General features: G+C 37.0%; 1 protein-coding gene across 6 annotated transcripts in view; it reads right to left on the bottom strand.

The window, feature by feature from the left end:
- The window catches only part of LOC131432461 (uncharacterized), a 567,367-nt gene that overhangs the window by 471,821 nt on the left and 73,863 nt on the right, over positions 1–21,683 (bottom strand). The gene's annotated exons all lie outside the window — the stretch shown is intronic.

Below are 21,683 nucleotides of genomic sequence, written 5' to 3'. Positions count from 1 at the left end.
AGGAAGTGGTGGCAAATTCGGAACATCCCTCTTCGGTGGGAGCCGTGGGGAATTAATTTCATCCTTCTGTGAAACACATTACTCACTGAAAACTTTGAGCACTCAGAAAACAAAAACCGAATACAAGTAGTACACCGGACGGCGTGGCTCGGAAGGTTGGAAGATACAAACAACATCATTTGACATGTACAATTAGAGTGCAACATTCGATACTCACTTCACTGTTCCGCGTAAAAACATTATTAGGCACAATCGCTTCAAATGCGCTCAAATTCTGAATAAATACACTTTCCACTAAGAGTTTACGGCATTTTTGTACATCGGTTTAGAAATTTAAATATGGATATATCGTAACACATGCGAATAACATCTAAACAATTTGCAAGCAGTTTATACAAAACTGTCCCTTTTAGGTTTTTAATGGATCGTTTTGCTTTGACACTTCTCGTGAGTTTTTGGCTAATAAACTTGTTAATAAAACCAATCTCATTTTTGTTTTCTTTGTGCTGTCCTTCAGTAATGATGGGGATAAATAAATAGAAACAAATTTTCTGATTTTAATAACAAAATTAGTTGTCAATGAGAATTTCGTGTTGGATTGAAATATTGCTAGTTTGTGTCCAGAATATTCGCCAACTAAACACATTCTCTAAATATAAGAGTTTTTTTCAGCAAAGTAAATTTTCAATTTTAACTAATTTTATAGTTATTTTGAAAATTTTGTTGTTAAAATCAACTAATTCAAAAACAGTAATACGAATTATGCGCAGAGCTAATTTCGGTCGTTCCGTGTACAAATGTGAAAATCATGCATATTACTGCTTGTGAAACCAACTCAAAAACCTGAAAGTATTATGTTCCAGATCGGTTTTATTACCTGACTGTACAGTGTGTTCATTTGAACAGTTTCATATTCAGTTTTCTCTCAACAAATATTAATGCTGTGAAACATATCAAACAAGAAACTTGTTGCACATCATACAAGCAAAGTGCGCTTTTCCAATCACATAATCGTTGCGGAAAGAGTTAAGAAACTAAGTTAACTAATTTTTTAGTTGAATTAGAGAAATAAAACGTTGTTTTCAACCAACATAAATGGTTGAATTGGTTTCTGCAATTCGCAGCTATATGGCGCTCTGTCACCGAAAAAACGTTAACACCGTAATGACTACTAGCCACTAGATGGCACACTACTACTTTCTGTCGCGGTTATCTTTTCTATATTGGCAGGTATAAATACGATGTTGTATTGGAGAAAAAGACATAAGCGAAAAATAAACTTCTTTTTAAAAATTTTACTTCTAAATCACTGTTTTCTTCATTCGACTTAGCGAAATCGACTCACTCAATGAAAACTTTGAGCACTCGGAAAACAAAAACCGAATACAAGTAGAACACCGGACGGCATAGTCGGAAGATTGAAAGATACAAAATACTTTATTTGACATATACAATTAGAGTGCAACATTCGAAACTCACTTCACTGTTCCGGGTAAAAACAACAAACATCGGTTTAGAAATTTATATACGGATATATCGTAACACATGCGAAAAACATCAAAACAATTTGCAAGCAGTTTCAACAAGACTGTCCCTTTTAGCTTTTTAATGGATTGTTTTGCTTTGACACTTCTCATGAGTTTTTGGCTAATAAACTTGTTAGTAAAACCAATTTCATTTTTGTTTTCTTTGTGCTGTCCTTTCGGTCGTTCTTCACCCAGATGCTACATCTTCCTTCAAAACGAATATTACATTATAATACTGCCGGACTAGTTCATCTGAACGATAACTACAACAGCAACAATCGGATTCTGGACCAATGTTTTGTCAGTTATGAATTATTGGATAAATGTTCCATAGCTGTTGCACCTTCTTCACTAGTTAAAACTTATCGCCATCACCTTCCCCTTCAAATCACTATACCAGAAGACATGAACCAGTTTCTGCTGTCGTTGAACTGGAAAAACTTATTTTCTAGTAGCGACTGCAACTCTGCTGCTGTTATGGTCTCATGTAATCTCGTACTCCATCGATCAATTTATATCAAAAAAAAATTCGTCGTGAACCGATACATCCCCCATGGGCAAATCTGACCTTGAAACGATGTAATTACGCTATAAACGACTGAACAGAATGTTATACGATGCTCACCTCCTTCGAGTACAAAATAATCTAAAAATCAACCCTCAAAGATTTTGGAACCACGTGAACGAACAAAGGAAAGAATCAGAACTTCCCTATCAGATGTTTCTTGATGACGTTGAATCATCGGCGATATCTGATGTTTGCTACTTATTTCAACGACATTTCAGCAGTGTATTCTCCAAAGAAATTCTATCGAATAATCAGATCTCCAAAGCCGCTTTTCAACTGGTTCTCAACCCTTGATAACAACTGCTATGATTGAAAAAGCGTGAATTAAGATGAAATCATCTTCCAAAGCTGGACTGGATGGTATTCCTTCGTTAGTATTGAAAAAGTCCTCAAAGAGTCTTCTAATTCCTGTCGATGTTGTTCAATATTTCTCTTAGGTCAGGAACATTTTCAAATATTTGGATAAAATCATTTATTTTTCCAGATTTCAAGAAGGGAAATAAAGCCGATGTATCCAATTTTCGTGGTATAGCCGCACTATGTGCCGTATCTAAGTTATTTGAAACTATAGTTCTGGATTTCTTGAAGCACAACAGAAACAACTACAATTCAGAAACTGAACACGGATTCATGCCGAAACGATCAACAGCAACAAACTTACTCGGCTACACTTCTTTTATAGTTCGATCGCTACAAGCACGCCTACAGGTTGATGCAATCTACACTGATTTCTCTGCAGCCTTTGACAAAATAAGCCACCAAATAGCGGCAGCAAAACTCAATAGACTTTATTTCGATACATCGTTGCTAAATTGGCTCAAGTCGTATATAATTGGTTCTAATTGGTCGCGAAATGTATGTGAAGATCGGAGACTTCATTACAGTGCCTTTCGCTGTCAACTCTGGAGTCCCTCAAGGCAGTCACTTAGGACCATTTTTATTTTTACTCTACCTCAATGATCTCAACTTCATATTGAAATGCCACAAACTATACTACGCCGACGACTTCAAGCTATTTTATTTAGTTAAAAATCAAGAAGACACTATATATTTGCAGTCACAGTTAGACTTATTCTCAAACTGGTGTCAGGATAATAGAATGGTTTTGAATGCCTCGAAGTGTTCCGTTTTGACGAATCGTCAACGCTCGCTGATTACCTACGACTATAGCATCTCGCACAATATACTGAAACGTGAATCTTCCGAGAAAGATTTGAGTATTATTCTTGATTCCAAGCTGGACTGGAGTCCGATTATGTGATTTCAAAGGCCTCCAAGCTCTTGGGTTCCGTCTTTCGTGTTACCAAGAGCTTTGCTAATGTACACTGTCTTAAGGCATTATATTGTGCTCTTGTCCGTTTGACGCTAGAATATGCAGCTGTTGTCTGGGCACCTCACTACCAAATCGACATCGCACGCATCGAAGCTATCCAGCGTAAATATGTTAGATTCGATTTACCTTGGAGGGATCCCACTAATCTTCCTAGTTACAAAGACCGTTGTAAGCCTATTGACCAGGATCTGCTATCTGTTCGTAGGAATGTCTCCAAAGCCGTTTTTGTTGCTGATTTATTACAATCACGTATCGATTGTTCCGAGCTTCTGCAATTGATTAGTCTGGACATTCATCGACGTAATCTACGCTTTCATCGCTTCTTGAGTTTACCCATTGCACGAACAAAGTATGGTTACAATGAACCGTTTTCCAGTATGTGCAGAACATTCAATAGCTGATCCAATGTTTTCGACTTTCATCTATCTCGAAATATGATCAAACGATTGTTTCATTGTCGCTTGTTAGATAACCTTTGGATCAGTATTAGTCTGTACCGTTTGTATATTTTTTCAACCATCACTAGGTCTTTCCCCCATCACCGTTGGAAACTAATTAAATTCGGTAAATTTCACGAGATAATCACGGTATGTCATATTCATTTCATCTTCTTGGCTTCGCGTCATGCATGAAAAAAATCCTCACAGTGCTAAACAGTATGAACTTTCGCACTAAACATTTTTTGTAAACATAGGCTCTGCTACATTTTGTCGTAAATACGAATTATTTTACTATGGGGTGCCCTTACAGAATTTAAGCTTTTTGAAATAATCGTTTTGGACTTCATTACCCACAACTGCTGTAGCTACATATCTTCAACTCAACACGGTTCTATGCCAAAACGATCCACATCTACAAACCTGGTATGTTATACATTCTACGTAATTCAGTCGCTAAAGGCGCGACAGCAGGCTGACGCCATGTATACAGACTCCGCTGCTTTTGATAAAATAAATCAACCAAATAGCTATTGCTAAACTTGACAGACTTGGATTCAATCGATCATTTTTGAATTGGTTGCATTCGTACCTGATTGGTCGTAGTATGATAACTAAAATCGGAGACTGTACAGCTGCACCTTTTCGAGCTAACTCGGGTGTACCTCAAGGAAGTCATCTTGGACCCTTTTTATTCTTACTTTATCTGAACGATTTGAACCATTCGATGCAATGCTTGAAATTATCTTCCGCCGACGATTTTAAATTGTTCCATCTTATTAAAGATCTCGAAGATGCCAGATTCCTACAAAAACAGTTGGATATTTTCTCCAACTGGTACGACCTCAATATAATGGTATTAAACCCATCTAAATGTTTCGTGATCTCTTTTACTCGCAAACGCACAACCGTAGTATTTAACTATACTATTTCCGGAACTATCCTTAAGCGAGAATCGACTGTAAAGGGCCTGGGAATCCTTTTGGATTCTAAACTTAGTTTCAAACATCACGTCGAGTATATTATCTCTAAGGCTTCCAGACACTCGGTTTTATTTTGCGAGTCACAAAGAACTTTAAAAGCATATATTGCTTAAAAGCACTATATTGCGCACTGGTTCGTTCTATTCTAGAATACGTTTCTGTCGTCTGGGCCCCCTATTATCAACTGGACATCAATCGCATCGAAGCTATTCAGCGTAAATTTCTTCGCTTTGCTCTTCGTAGTCTTCCTTGGAGAGATCCCAACAACCTCCCAAGCTATCAGGAACGCTGTAAACTGATTGATCTACATTTGTTATCTGTTCACCGAGATCTCTCCAGGATAATATTCGTGGCAGATCTGTTGCAATCTCAAATTGATTACCCCGAATTGTTAGGCAAACTAAATTTAAATATTCATTCTCGAAATCTTCAATCTCATCAATTCCTGAGAATTCAAACCGCTCGCACTAATTATGGCTATAATGAACCTTTCTCCAGTATGTGTCGTCTATTCAATCGATGTTCTCATGTATTTGATTTTACCCTGTCTCGCAATACCATAAAACAATTTTTTTAAACACAATCTCAAACAGTCTTTCCAACTCCAATACTTAAATTCTAGATTTAGCTTTAGGGTTAATTTAGTATCTATTCCACAAGTTTAGTTTAGTGCTCCCTTAGTAAGTCTGCTTCAATTCTCTATCGATTATGCAACCAAGAATAATATTCACCATTAGGTTTGTTTCTAACATCCGCTCAACTCTCTCAATCCCCCGGCTGTCCACCATCCTCTTCGGAACTAACTAGATCTTTATGATGTTACTAATACTTTTTGCATCCCCCCTTCTTCATCTTTTCACCATCTTGTGAGACAATTAACTTGATCTTTTGTCGCTTTCAACTTCTTTCGAATTCAAAATTAAATGTTTGGTATCAACGAGTGTCAAAGAAGTAAACTCATGACGCGTTTTTTTCTCGTATCTTGATAATTCATAGCTTAGTAATCTGTAAATGGATTTATATAATCTAAATACCATTAGATTATAAATTTTTCAACTTGAACGTGTATTGCCAAAAAAATGTAGGTGTTTCAATAGTACACTATTGAAAAACCGTTCAGATTTGACCCATGTCAGCACTAGCCAATCAGAACGCACTCTGAGGAAGAGAAGAAAATATCTGCTGCTGTACAACTGCATCGGTATAAAAGATTAACATTCCACTTTTCTCACATAATTTTCTGTGGAACACTTGTCGAAGCTAGACATACGGGGGGAGAGCACCATCGAAGACCTCACTCAAAGAGTCATCTCAGATCTAAATGCATGTTGGCATTCCATTCCTTTTGTGGAATTTGGCCTTTTTGTTTTAACAGACTTCGGAGCCGATTCTTAGCGTACAGAATCATTGCATAGCTAGTACTACGATCCTACTTACACTATGAATCCTTCCAGGTCGGGGCTCGAACATATGACAACTGGCTTGTAAGACCAGCGCCGTATGCATTGAACCACCAACCCGGGCCAAGCTGACGCCGTCACTAGCATATTAACATATATTATACGACGGCAATGCGAAAATGAAAGTACTGATGTAGAATACATCTTTATACTAGTATGGGTGTCGTTTCGAAATATGCCGTGCGAAGCAGAGATGCCACATATACAGATTAAACCGTGTTTAATTTATCCGGAAAAATACAGATTTGAATGTTCCGAAAGGAAAGAATTTCTTAACACCTCTAAAAGTTCACATTTGTTTAAAAAGTGTTTTGTCTTAATATATTTCATGTTTCTACGCGGATTGAGAAATCCCATTTTTATATTCTCGTAAAAATACACCGACGATATAGATGCTCCAAAACAAGGTAATATTGAATTCATCGATTTCATGAGCAAGTATATGAAATTGGATATATATCCTGCTCCTTCACAAGCTGCTACGCTTGTTGGCACATGTATTGATCTAGTATTTGCTAGAAATATTAATGTATAAAGCCGTAGATATATTTCATACTTTTCATATCATAGGCCTGTTGCATCATTGATCAACCCAACTAATAAATCAGCCGGTGTTGAACAGTCGTTCGCACCGCACGCGTATAGCTCTTGGCTCCTGGAAATTTTTTCTGGCTACCTAGAATTTCATTGATCCAAGGCTTCAGTCTTTTGCAAGGCTACCTGTATCACTAACAGTCTTTTTAAAGACTAACAATTAGCCAGCCTTTCTCAAGGCTATATAAAGAATGATATTAGAGTGACTAAGTGATACAAAGAGTGATATTAGAGTGACTAAGAAATTAATCAGCCTTTTTTAAGGCTAGCTATTCAAAGAACTACTCTTCGAACTAATCAGTCTTTATTAAGACTACCACAAAATCAGTCTTTATCAAGACTTTTCCAAACTAGGAGTCTAATCGAAGACTAATTTAGCCTAGTTAATTTAATTTAAAATTTCATTCATTTAAAAAATGCCTGCGTCCAACCGGAAAGGCAATAAGCCTAAGGCTAAAAATTATTCAAAACGGAATAAATCACAATCCGTTATTCAACATTTTTCTAATAACATTCACGATCTTATAGAATCTGAATGTAAAAATAAAAGACAACGGATGGATTTCCCCTCCGTTGATTCTATGCCGTCTAACCATATTTACGAGATTCTTCCTGAATCCGATTGTAGCGACATAGAAGAAAATTCTTCAAAAATTCCCAAAATGGACGCTTGTCGTTCTGGGAAGAAACATCAATCTATGTCACCAGTGACGGTGATGATTTCCGACTTCAAAGCATTCCGTATTGAGCTTTCTACTTTTCTCCCGGAAGTAAAAGTCTCATTTCAAATCGGACGAAGAGGAGAATGTCGAGTCTTGGTTGATAGATTGGAAGATTACGAACGTCTTATTCGATATTTGTCCGAGAAACTTCATAAATTTTATTCATATGATATAAAATCAGACAGACCCTTCAAGGCTGTCTTGAAAGGCTTATCAAATGATCAAAGTACTGATGAAATTCAAAATGAACTAAAAGAATTGCTTGGTTTTGCCCCTTCCCAAGTAATACATATGAAAAAAGAGCGAATGGTACTTCTAAGCCACGCTCTGGAATTTCCCATGAACTTTACCTAATACATTTTAATCGAAGTGATGTAAACAATTTGAAAACTTTAGAAAAAGTACGTGTAATTTCCCACATTGAAATTCATTGGGAACATTATGAACGGCATAATCGTATTGCAAACTTAACGCAATGTCATCTTTGCCAAGGCTTCGGCCATGGAACCAAAAATTGTCATATGGATATACGGTGTTTGAATTGTGGTAGATCGCATACGAAAGATGTTTGTCCAATGAATGAAACCACTGATAAATTTTCATGTTCAAATTGCGATGGAAATCATAAATATAATTATTAGAAATGTCCTGTCAGAGAAAAATTTTAAACGCTCGTTCGCTTAGACAACAAGTCAAATCAACGACCTTAAATTTACAGAACATACCTGAAAATCAAAAAAACCGTTACAAATGCCACGCCTAATTCTTCTAAGGCACTTATTTCTTCGAATTCAACACAAAAAACAGGTACGCCTGCCAATTCGTCTTCTAACGAAAACAATTTATTGACAGGTAGATCGACCTCGTCATCATCTTCTTCTAATGTCAGTTATGCTAGTAATCTACCACTTAATTCTTCTAATGTAAATAATCAAAACACAAGGCCGCCTTGCAGTTCATCTTCTAACGAAAACAATTTATTAATAGGTAGATCGGCCATATCATCTTCTTCTAATGGCAGTCTACCTACGAATATTCCTTCAATGCCATTCGCTTCTTTAAATGAAGTTGATTTAGGCGATATAATTGAAAATAAAATGATCTACCTACAAGATCAACTTTTTCAAATGATCATCCGAATGAATTCGACTTCATCACTTTTTGAAGCATTTCAAATCGGATGGCAATTTGCAAATAATATTATAATGAATTTAAAATTTAACAGTGATGTTAAATAATTATTTGAATATTTTTAATTGGAATTCTCGATCTTTGAAATCGAGTGAAGATGAATTTTATAATTTTCTGAAAGTTCACAAAATTCATATTGCCATTGTGACAGAAACTTTTCTTAAACCAAATGTCAAATTGAAAAGTAATCCACAATATGTGGTTCATCGATTTGACAGGTTTACTGGAATGGGTGGTGGAGTTGCCATTTTTGTCCAACGGCAAATTAAACATCGAATTTTACCTTCTTTTAATACTAAAGTTATTGAAAGCTTGGGAATCGAAGTTGAAAATATTCATGGAATTTATTTCATCTCTGGAGCATATTTGCCATTCCAATGCACCGGCGAACAATTAAATTTCTTTAAAGGCGATTTGCAAAAACTAACCAGATATCGACCGAAATTTTCCGTAATAGGAGACCTAAATGCTAAGCATGTCCAGTGGAATTGTAGACAAAATAACAGTAATGGTAAAATACTTCATAATCAACTCTCAGCTGGTTACTTCACAGTTCTTCATCCCAGTAATCCGACTTGTTTCTCTTCCGTGAAAAACCCGTCTACAATTGATCTGGTTCTAACAGATCAAAGTCATATTTGTAGTGAGCCGATTACACATGCTGACTTTGACTCAGATCATCTTCCTGTAACATTCAGACTTTCCAACGAAGCTTTAATTAATCCAATTAGTTCTATATTAAACTATCATAGAGCTAATTGGTTGGATTACAGATCTCACATTGAAAATCATGTGGATCATGAAACTATTTTAGAAAATTCTGCGGACATCGACACAGCAATTGATAATTTGAATCATTACATTATCGAAGCCAGAAATCTTTCAGTTCCCAAAGCTCAAACTAAATTAAATTCTCCTATCATCGACGACAGGCGCGTAGCCAGAGAAAATTTTCGGGGGGGGGGGGGGGGGGGGTTTTAGAACATGGTGATAAATCAACACATGTACAATTTATATCACAATGTTTCCCATGGGTTATAATTTTTTGTTTCGGGAGGGGTTTGAACCCCTAAAACCCCCCCCCTGTATACGCGCCTGATCGACGACAATCTTCAACTGCTCATTCGGTTGAAGAATGTTCTTAGACGACAATATCAACGTTCTCGTGATCCTGCTATGAAAAACATAGTTAAGGATTTACAAAAAGAAATTAAACATAGATTTACTCTTTTGCGAAATGAAAATTTCGCTAAAGAAGTTGAACAAATTAAACCATATTCTGAACCTTTCTGGAAACTTTCTAAGGTTCTTAAGAAACCTCAGAAACCAATCCCTGCTCTCAAGGAAGGAAATCAAATACTTCTTACAAATGGCGAAAAAGCTCAAAAAGTTGCTCAGCAGTTCGAGAGTGTACACAATTTTATTTTGAACATTGCGAGTCCTATTGAAAATGAAGTCTCACTGAAATATGATCATATTTCAACCCAAGTGTTATCACAAGATGACATTATTGAGACGAATTTTGATGAAATTAAATCAATTATTAGGAAACTTAAAAACATGAAGGCTCCTGGTAATGATGGCATTTTTAATATTCTTATTAAAAATCTTCCCGATGTTGCCTTCAGACTCCTGGTTAAAATTTTCAACAAGTGTTTTTCATTAGCTTAGTTCCCATAAAGATGGGAAAACGCTAAAGTAATTCCTATCCTCAAACCTGATAAAAACCCAGCAGAAACATCAAGTTATCGACCAATTAGCTTACTTTTTCTATTAGTAACCTTTTTGAAAAAAATATCTTGTTGAAAATGTTGTCTCATATAAATGAGAATTCAATTCTTTTACCAGAGCAGTTTGGATTTCGTCATGAACATTCAACTACTCATCAACTTGTAAGAGTTACGAACATGATAAAAGCAAATAAATCTTTTGGGTTATCCACTGGAGTTGCTCTTCTAGACATAGAAAAAGCAATCGACAGTGTTTGGCACAAAGGTTTAATAGCAATAATGTCTGGTTTCCAGTTTCCTATTTATTTGATCAAAATGATTCAAAATTATTTAATTGATCGTACTCTTCAGGTTAGCTATCAGAATTGTAAATCTGAATTGCTATCCGTAGAGCAGGTGTTCCACAGGGTTCGAGCGTAGCTCCAATTTTGTATAATATTTTCACTTCTGATCTTCCAAATCTACCCGTTGGTTGTCAGAAATCGCTATTCTGTGACGACACAAGTCTGTTAGCCACAGGTAGAAATCTAAGAGTGATCTGCAGTCGCCTACAAAGAAGTTTAAATATTTTCAGTGATTATCTGTCAAAATAAAAATTAAACCAAATGCAGCAAAAACGCAATTAATTTTTTTTCTCATAAGCCAAGAGCTTCTTTTCTTAAACCAAACAATAATCACATTCTCAAATTGAATGGCTTGGAATTGACATGGTCTGATCAAACTAAATACTTAGGTTTAACGTATGACAAAAAACTCACTTTAAAGGATCACATTGAAGGAATCCAGGCAAAGTGTAATAAATATATTTAATGTTTATATCCTCTTATAAACAGAAATTCTAAGCTCTTTCTAAAAAACAAATTGTTAATTTATAAACCAATTTTCAGGCCAACCATGCTTTATGCAGTACCAATTTGGGCAAGTTGTTGTTCCACCAGGAAGAAAACGCTTCAAAGGATGCAGAATAAAATTCTGAAAATGATTTTGAAGCGCTTTCCCTAGTTTAGTACAAATGAGTTACACAGACTCACAAATATAGAACCCTTAGATGTAATGTCACATAATATTATAAGCAAATTCCGACAAAAATCGATGCAATCTTCAATTGAATCGATTCGCTCTCTGTATTAGTTAGTAAGTTAGTATATAAGTTCCTTTTCCCCATTACACAATACAAGTAGGTTTAGAATTTTCCCTTCACAAAAATCTCAGAATTGCGGGAGCAAATGATGTCCTCATGGTAACAACCAAATCATATATATATATATATATATATATATATATATATATATATATATATATATATATATATATATATATATATATATATATATATATATATATATATATATATATATATATATATATATATATATATATATATATATATATATATATATATATATATATATATATATATATATATATATATATATATATATATATATATATATATATATATATATATATATATATAATAGGGCTGAAAAGTCACCACTTGTGGCTAAACACCCGATTTAAATCTTAATAATTCAATTTTAACTCATATTCCAATAAGTAGTAATGCAAAATAAAAAAGGCGGGTGGGTAATGTCAGAGACATAACTGGATGTCGTAAATATGAAAACAACTGACATGTTCCTTAACACTTCCGAATACCAATTAGTTGATCAATTGTATGAATTATGCAAGCATTTCCCTTTCCCACATTTTACGCAAAAACAAAGAAGGCTTCCCTGGATCTAGATTACTGTGAATTTCACACAGCGAAAAGTGCAAAAATCATATCAAACAGTTCTAGATTTGCACTAAACTGAGAATATTTCCTTTCGATTTGCGAACAACAAATCCTAATAATTCTTTAGGAAACTTTTAGAGTCATTAGAACGGTTGATTTTGTGTAATGCTCTCCACCGTTGCTTTATCGCCAATGTAAATGACTGGCAGCTGTGACGTAATCGCTCTTGTCGGAAGCGAAATTAGCTTTGCAAACGACACAAAATACATCTGCTCGCAGTGGCGATAGAATCCGAACTAAAGAATATTTCTTTAGAGGTTTGTTTTTACCTGATTTCGTTTGTAGCTTTTTCAATAATGGGCGGTCCTAACGGCTATAAAAATAGCCGCATACAGAATTTTAATGTGGATTATGTCATTTCGGATTTGTATAATTTATTGAAAGAAAATATCAATATGCTGTAGGTATTCGTTTCTAGCATTCAAAGGGTCAAATTGCGTAATTCTCTACGAAATTAAACTCTGGAACATTTTTTGCAAAAACAAAGAAGGCTTCACTTAATCTCGATTACTGTGAATTTCACACAGCGAAAAGTGCACAAATCTAATCAAACTGTTCTAGATTTGAACTGAACTGAGGATATTACCTTTCGATTTGCGAACAACAAATCCTAATAGTTCTTTATAAAACTTTTAGAGCCATTAGAACGGCTGATTTTGTGTAATGCTCTCCACCGTTGCTTTTTCACCAATGTAAATAACTGGCAGCTGTGACGTAATCGCTCTTGTCGGAAGCGAAACTAGCTTTGCAAACGACACAAAACACATCTGCTCGCAGTGGCGATAGAATCCAAACTAAACCAATTTTTGTTGAGAGGATTGTTTGTACCTGATTTCGTTTGTAACTTTTTCACTAAAGGGCGGTCCTAACGGCTATAAAAATAGCCGCATACAGAATTTTAATGTCGATTATTTCATTTCGGATGTGCATAATTTATTGAAAGAAAATATCAATATGCTGTAGGGATTCGTTTCTAGCATTGAGAAGGACCAAATTGAGGAACTCACTACGATATTCAACACTTTTCGGAACATTTTTCTCGAACTATTTGTTGTACAGCAGCAGATATTTTGTTCTCTTCCTCAGAACGCGTTCTGATTGGCTGGTGTTGACATGGGTCAAATGAGATAGGTTTTTCAATAGTGTACTATTGAAATATTTCAATGCTTTTGCTATACACGTTTAAGTTGAAAAATTTCGATTCTTTTAGTAGTTAGATTATATAAATCCTTTCACAGATCACTGAGCAATGAGCTTTAAAAATACGAGCGCCTTATGGATTATCCCCTTTGATACTCGTTTATACCAAACATTCGAAAAAAGTTTAATTTTGAATTATTTAAGATTATGTCACATAACAGATAATTTTATCATAAAATTGTGCCAACCATATCAGTATCGCATCCATGGACAACATGTCAGCTTGGAATTAGATGACGGAAGTCAGTGGCATCCATCGGAATTCGAATTCAACTGGTCACTCTCCAACACGAACGCCTTCATAAAATGTTCTTTTCAGAACCACCGTTAATAAAAAGCTATAACATTCGTAATCGAATGTTTGAAGTGAACACATGCGTTTTTTACAATCGACATCGTCTAGACGAAGGTGTCTATCACAGCAGAGGCTGGAGTATAGGCATTAAATTGAAGTGATGAAAAGTAGCATCTCCGCAAGTGAGTTCTGTCTGTGCACCGGTTTCGTATCGGTATCGACAGTAAACGCTATTGTGCTATCCTCGGCCAGAAACGGACAGTACCATATATCCATTGTTTGCTACCCGCAACCATACAATCCTGAGTCAAGGTCACACTGAGACACAACGAAGTGAAGGAGCAACTCACCTAACAGGTTGCCGAGTCATACTGTTAAGTATTTTTTCTAACTTTTTCTTTTTACTTTTACTATTTATATATTTTCTTTCTTACTTTTGTTTTTCATTCATATTACAAGTGCGGGAGACTCTTCTACTCCCGTAATAAAAATATGAACATTTATGACAGTGGGGGTGCCTCGGAGGAAGGCGAAGCTTCAATGAACGAAGAACGATTAGAAACCGAGTCTGGATCCGAGATGCCGCCATCTCCCCCTCCGATACCTCTATCCCACTCTAAGATATTGCCTCCTCGCCGAAAAGTTTACGATGTTTGGGGGGGTCTGTGGGTGGTATGCTTCCGGTGCAAATCAACGTTTCTCAGAGTCCTGAATATTGACCGGGAAGCAAGCAAACAAGATTGCTACCAGCGAGTTATTCCATGTTACTGGTGGAGATCGACGGTGTGGTCCATGACGAACGAAGATCTAATGAAAGACGGGGTAAGCCGTTTCAAAAATCTTCAGCCATTGAAAATTTTGAAGTGCAAGCAGATTGTAAAACCATCGGAAAGAATCAACGTTTCGTTCGAAAACGCTTTCTTTTTACGTTCAAATATCAATTCTTCTTGTTCACTACTAGAATTTGAAACGATACACCTAAACTGAGCAATTTAATAGAAAGTTCCTACAACTACGAACTCCAACTGGTTGAAAAAAGGACCGTATACAGGGTAACAGAGGTATTTTGGCCCGCTTTAGGATCGATTTTATTTTGGCCCACTTTGTAAAAATATCCACCAAATGTTTTAATATCTTTGAAAAATCCTTCCGCAATAGGTAATTTAATGTGATTAGCTTCAAACTGATGCAACATGGGTTACCTAAGATCGATTGAATCCATATAGTTTGTTAGGTGGGCCAAAATATATGAAGTGGCCAAAATACCTCTGTTACCCTAGTACAGTAAAGTAAAATTTCGCACAGTTCTTTAGGAATATGTTAATGGTTCTAAAAAGAACCGACTCGATGAATTCAGGAACTAGGGACTTGACCTGAGTTCAAGAACTACATTCAGAACTTCGAGCAGGCTCGGAATTCATATGCAATTTAGTTTTTGAACCAGTTGCGAAATTGAATTCAGTTCCGGAATCCAGTTCCAGCATGCAGGTTTTAAATTCTAAACCTGTCTTCTGGAACTAAGTTCCTGAAACATAATTTTGAAACTAAATTCCCCTCCCGACGATCGCAGTCAAAATGAAAGTACGACCTAAGCGTTTGAGACTTTATACCAGGCAAAAGGTCTGCTTTCATTGCCGACTGCTCCACTTGACGACCGAAGTTCACGTTTTATACTTGGTTTGTTCTTTCTGATGTTGATGAGAGAATCACACCTCGACATTCAGTTCCGTCTGAAGCACTAGAAGAAATGAATGATTATCAATCAAAGTTTAGCTTTTACGCTTGTAAGAAGATAATTGGAACTGATATGTGCTTGACTACATCAAAACCGTCGTCCATGTGCGAAAAAGGCAAGCAAGTGTGATGAATTTTCCTCATTATCTATAAAAGTTTTAGAAACTTTGTTCTATACATTATAACGCAGGGTAAATTTTGAAAAGTCGCCCCATAGTAAAGTATGTCGTATTCACGACAAAAAGCATCAGCATTCATTGCGTTTAGAACCAACGGAACACATGAAAATTACCAGAAATACGCGGCGTTAGAACTCAAAATGAAAAGTTTGTTTTTAACTAAGAAACGCGGTTTTGGCGACGGTTTGTTGGAAGATTAACGAGAGAAACAGCAATGAGCATTCTTTGGAATACGACACGACGCATGCGCAATCGTAATCACGCGAACGAAAGTGAAGAATATTCAAATCTCTGGATATAAGAATTCGCCAAGAAGGTGTGCCCTGACTCTGTCCCACAACAGAAGGTATTCCAAGTCCCAACATCGAGGTCGAACGAAATACCGTTTTCAATTATGGAGTTTGAACTTGGGCTTTTGTCATGTCACAATAAAATCCCAGACATGTTTCTTGGGGGTAACATTGTACCATATGACTGGAGACAAGTGAAGGTTATCGCTATTCAAAAACCAGGAAAACCAGCCTCCGACCACAATTCGTATCGGCCGATCGCTATGCTCTCCTGTATTCGGAAACTGTTGAAGAAAATGATTCTTTCTATCACATCAGCATGGTCTTTCACATGTTTTCAACAACTTTTTATATAATCTATTGTCTGAGAAACACATGCATTTCGAGCATGGTGATTTGATAACATTACGATTCATTTACATGGGTCTTCCTCAGGGCTCATGTATAAGCTCTTTCCTATACAATTTTTACGTAAACGACATCGATAAATGTATCAACACATCTTGCACGCTAAGACAACTTGTCGACGACAGCGTTGTGTCCATTATTGAACCCAAAGCGAGCGATCTGCAAGGGCCGTTACAAGATACTCTTGCCAGTTTATCCACATGGGCTATTCAAATGGGTATCGAATTATCTACAGAGAAAACTGAGCTGGTTGTATTTTCGAGGAAGAGAGAACCAACTCAATTACAGCTTCAACTAAGGGGTCTGGTTCGACTCCGAAGGCACCTGGGGATGTCACATCAGGTATCTGAAACAAAAATTCCAGCAGAGAATTATATTTCTTCTTACTTCTTCCGATTCGTCGCGAACACCAATTTTATTAAGCTGGGAAGAATTCAGTATCGTTGTTTGCGCATTGCCTTGGGGTGCATGCAATCGACTCATACGATGAGTCTTGAAGTTTTTGCGGGTGTTCTTCCGTTGAAATACCGGCTTTGGAATCTCTCATATCGTTTGCGCGTCCGACGCGACATTTTGAATCCAATAGTGATTGAAAACCTCGAAAGGCTTGTCGAGCTTATTTCTCAAACCCGTTTCATGTCCTTGTATTTTGATTACATGGCTCAGAATACAAATTCTTCTTCCTTTGTTTCCAACCGTGTTCAACTGTTTAATACTTCTAATCATACTGTATTTTCGATACATCCATGAAAGAAGAGATTCGTGGAATTCCGGATCCCATACGCCCTCAAGTGATATAAAAACTGTTTCAATATATATTTAGATCAGTCGACAGTAGGAAGATGTTCTACACTGACGGATCAAAGCTCAATAGGTCCAATGGCTTCGGTATATTCAATGAAAGCTTCACCGCATTCTTTAAACTCAATGATCCAGCTTCAGTTCAGTCGCAGAGCTGACTGCAATTCAGTATACCCTTGAAATCATTGACACTATGCCCACAGATCACTATTTCATTGTATCGGACAGTCTCAGCTCGATTGAGGCTCTTCGTTCAGTGAAGCCTGGAAAGCACTCACCGTATTTCCTGGGGAAAGTACGGGAACAACTGAGTGCTCTATCTGAAAAATTATAACAGATTACCTTGGTTTTTGTCATTCACATTGTTCCATACGGGATAATGAGAGGGCGGACTCATTAGCCAAGGTGGGTGCACTAGAAGGTAAAATCTATGAAAGACCAATCTGCTTCAATGAATTTTTAAGTTGCTATCGTCAGAAAACTCTAGCCAACTGGCAAAATGCATGAAATAGCTGAAATCTGTGACGGTGGTTACACTCGATAATTCCGCAGGTATCGACCAAACCTTGGTTTCGGGAGTTAGACGTGAGCCGAGACTTTATTCGTGTAATGTCAAGGCTTATGTCTAATCATTATATGTTCAGCGCGCATATCCGTCGCGTGGGGCCGGCCGAGAGTGGTTATCATGACATCGAGAATGTTGTTTGGACGTGTGTCGAGTATTGTGATGCCAGATCCCAACTCATATGTTCCCTTCGGGCCCGAGGTATGCCATCCTTCGTGCCAATCCGCGACGTCTTGGCAACTCCAAATCTTCCTTATATGACTCTCATCTACAACTTCTTGAAAACTATTCATGCTCAAAACTAGTGCTCTCCCTATCTCTTTCTCGTCTACAACTCTACCGCACTCTTCTTTACGCTGCTCGGCCATCCATAGAAGTTGTCCATCAATGTCGACTTCTCTTTCTGAGCAGCCTAGATAGCCGTGTAGTGTCGGTAGCGGTTTCCCAACTGGCTAAGAATAACGCTACGGTCCACCTGTACCGTTGGTATAAGTTCACCAAACAGGTAAGCCGTGCGGCATCCGGCGGAATTACTTTTTACCAAGAATTGATCCACTGGTTTCCTGTTCCATGTTGTAAAAGGCCACAAAAATAGGAACTCCTAAGTCAAGGTGTATTTCCGTGCCGAAGACTGAATGGCTGCAGGAGGTTAAACAATGCAGTCGTGAACGGAATATCTTGGGTTTTACTGGATACACACAATGCTTAGCAATCGACTTCTTTGTTCATCGCTTCGGCAAGCAGAGATTACAATGTAAAGTGGCTGTGGGTGTTCTCAAGGTGGTGTATTATCCCCACTTTTATGGAACCCAGTCGCTGATGGTTTGTTAAAGAAAGTTAATAACCTTGGATTTCCGACTTATGGTTTTGCCGACGATTATCATATATTGATGATCGGTATAAGCATTACCACTCTCTTTGACTTAAGAATCTTGAAAAATCATTCATTATTTTCTTTATATTTCCTTATAGTAGAACATTTGAAGAATTTTCTGTGAAATTTTCAAGATTATTGGAACGAAACTCTGGATGTTATTAAGATTTCTACTTCGATTGACTTCAAAACTTTACAAAACATTCTTGAAATGTTTCGTTATAATAAATTATAAAATTAAAACATATGATGTTTTGAAAATGTTAGACCCTACTGGCTTCCTGGAGTAATTGATTGTTTACATTAATTTTATAGATAACCTTTAAACGTGTTTTCCTCGAATGCAGGTTTTAAAAGTTCGTGTCCATCGTCTTTCAAAAACTACTGCAACAATTTTTTTTTCAAATTTTGCACACACTTTCTATATATAAAAAACCGGACCCCAACGTTTTCCTTTTCATTGTTTGTTACTTTGGGGAGGTTTACCAGCTACAAAATGGTGGATTATTTGTAAAAAATCGTTGTTTTCATTTTGAACCACCACCAAAAATTTTAAAAATTAAAAAAAAAAACAAACAGAAACGTTGGGGTCTAGAAAAACTTCTACTCTAACCATGTTGGGTTCATTTGTTTACTTCTGATGAGTCTGCGCTGAGATACAGTGGACACCGCAAATCATGTGTTCTAGAAGCGTCCTCAAAAATACCTCTTCGCCTGCTTGTGCTTTTCACTCATCGTAGGATAATCACTGGAGCTCGTCCGTTACAGTTCTTCGTATCAGAGGTCACTGTGGTTGATCAAGTTAAATATTACGTCGGAGTTATTCTTAATTCAAAACTGAATTGGTCTGCTCACATTGACTTCAGGATTAAAAGAACTTACATGGCTTTCGGCCAATGTAGACGAGCTTTTGGAAAATCCTGTGGACTCAAACCCAAATACATTCATTGGATCTTCACAACTATCGTTAGACCAATTTTAGCATATGGATGTGATGTATGGTGGCTGAAAGAAGAAGTTGTGACAGCTCAGTCAAAGCTGAAGAACACAGACAGAAGCATTCACGACAACTCCTACTGCTGCTCTAGAGGCGCTACTGTGCATTAAACCACTACACGTGTTCACAAAACAAGAAGCATTATCTTGTGCATACCGTCTTAAGGTTACATGGCTTTGGAATAGTAACCCTACAGACTATGCTACTAGCCACACTCGCTTGTTGTCTCCAATGGTTAGCTAGGATGAGTATTTACTCGCTCCTAGTGAACTCTCACATGCAGTTTTCCTTTCAAAACATTCAATGTGAGCTATCCTCTTCGTGAGGAATGGTTGACTGGTTATTTGGAACGACAACTTGATGAACACATAGTTTGTTATACGGACGGTTCTCTGTTGAATGGTCGTGCTGGTGATGGTGTCTACTGTCGTGAAATGAGGCTAGAGCAGTCTCATTCACTTGGTAAATACTGTACTATGTTCGAAGCAGAAATCTACGCGATTCTGTGTGGAATACAATCGGCACATCAGCAGAGTTTACTTCTTATGGGTACCCGGTCATTCTGGTATTACTGGAAATGAATGGGCTGATGAGTTGGCTAGAGCTGGTGCAACGTATGATTTCGTTGGTCCGGTACTAGCTTTACCACTTTCAACTAGTTGGATAAAGCACAAGATTCGTCTTGGGCTGCATCCAAACATGCCAGCAAAAGGATATTCTCTCGTTTCTCACCCAATGTGATAAGGAGCTATAGTCAGAAGGGTTCATCGTTCTTCCTGGAGTGAATGAATCCTTTCTGTATTCACCTTAAATAGGGTTTAGCAGATTGTTTGGCATCCTTTACGGGGTACCAAATTAACTTCTGCTCGTACATACTACGAATCGTTCTTCATTCTTCCGAGAATGCTTATGTCGCTTTTGTAAAATCTCTAAATCCTCTCGGGGGTTGGAGGTTTTAATAACGATGCTCGTTCATCAGAAAGAACGCACATAGTAACAAACCTAAATAGGTTTTACAGCAGACTGTTCGGGACCTCGTGGAGGTTCAGAGTTTACTTCTGCTTCCACTAAATGTGATCCCCAGTAGATTGTTCAGCATCCCTTAGGGGTGCAGAATTTACTTCTGCTTTTTTGTGTTTTTGTGTCGCCAATTTTCCCTATCCTTCTAGTCTAAACCTTAACATTTCCCGTCAATCGTTTTTTCTTATATATCGGGAAAATGATGCTAAATACCAGGTAATGGCAAGGCACAAATCTCCAAATATCAAGGGGAACGTGCCATTTGAGCCAATTTGTTCTGATTCCTGATTGATTTCTTTCTCGTCTACTACTCTACCGCACTCTTCTTTACGCTGCTGAAAGCATGGTATGTATAAACGGTGCTTCGGAGCATGCATCTGCCTTGAACTGACTGAGTTTCTGAAAACCACACCCAACACATCAGCGTCAAAGCACACCAACAAAGCATCCCAGTCAAGAATAATCTCTCTTGTTACAACCTCAAGAAGTTGAAGATCCAGGAAACTTAAAGTGTATCTAAGTGATTTGTCCGGCAAAAATGATAAATTTTAATTTAAAACCAATCCTACCCTCCTCACATTCCGTTATTAACTCTAGGTGAGTATGCCGCCCCTTAATACGGCATCCTTTCTTTTATAACAAGACAATCGTTAAGCTAAATCAAATGAGCCAAATGAAATTTTATTATTTAAAAAAAAATACTATAACAATTATTTCGTACTATTGAATTATGTGTCAGAATGTTTAATGTAACTTATCCGTACTTTAGTATAGGTGCATTGTTTCAAATTCTAGTAGTGGAGAAGGGTGGTGCGGTTCAATACACAACCCTGTAACTTTTTTTAATTCTTGTTACTGGGTTTAACAGATGCACTCTGAACATTTAGATTTAATACATACCTTCAATGCTTTCCATTACAAACACCGTTGTACTACTTTTACCAACTAAAGATTCTGTTTACTATAGAACTTCCATTC

This window comes from Malaya genurostris, chromosome 2 (assembly GCF_030247185.1).
Source record: "Malaya genurostris strain Urasoe2022 chromosome 2, Malgen_1.1, whole genome shotgun sequence".
NCBI classification, from domain to species: domain Eukaryota; kingdom Metazoa; phylum Arthropoda; class Insecta; order Diptera; family Culicidae; genus Malaya; species Malaya genurostris.
Note: the sequence above shows the minus strand (reverse complement) of the source record. Positions and strands in the feature narration are given on the sequence as shown.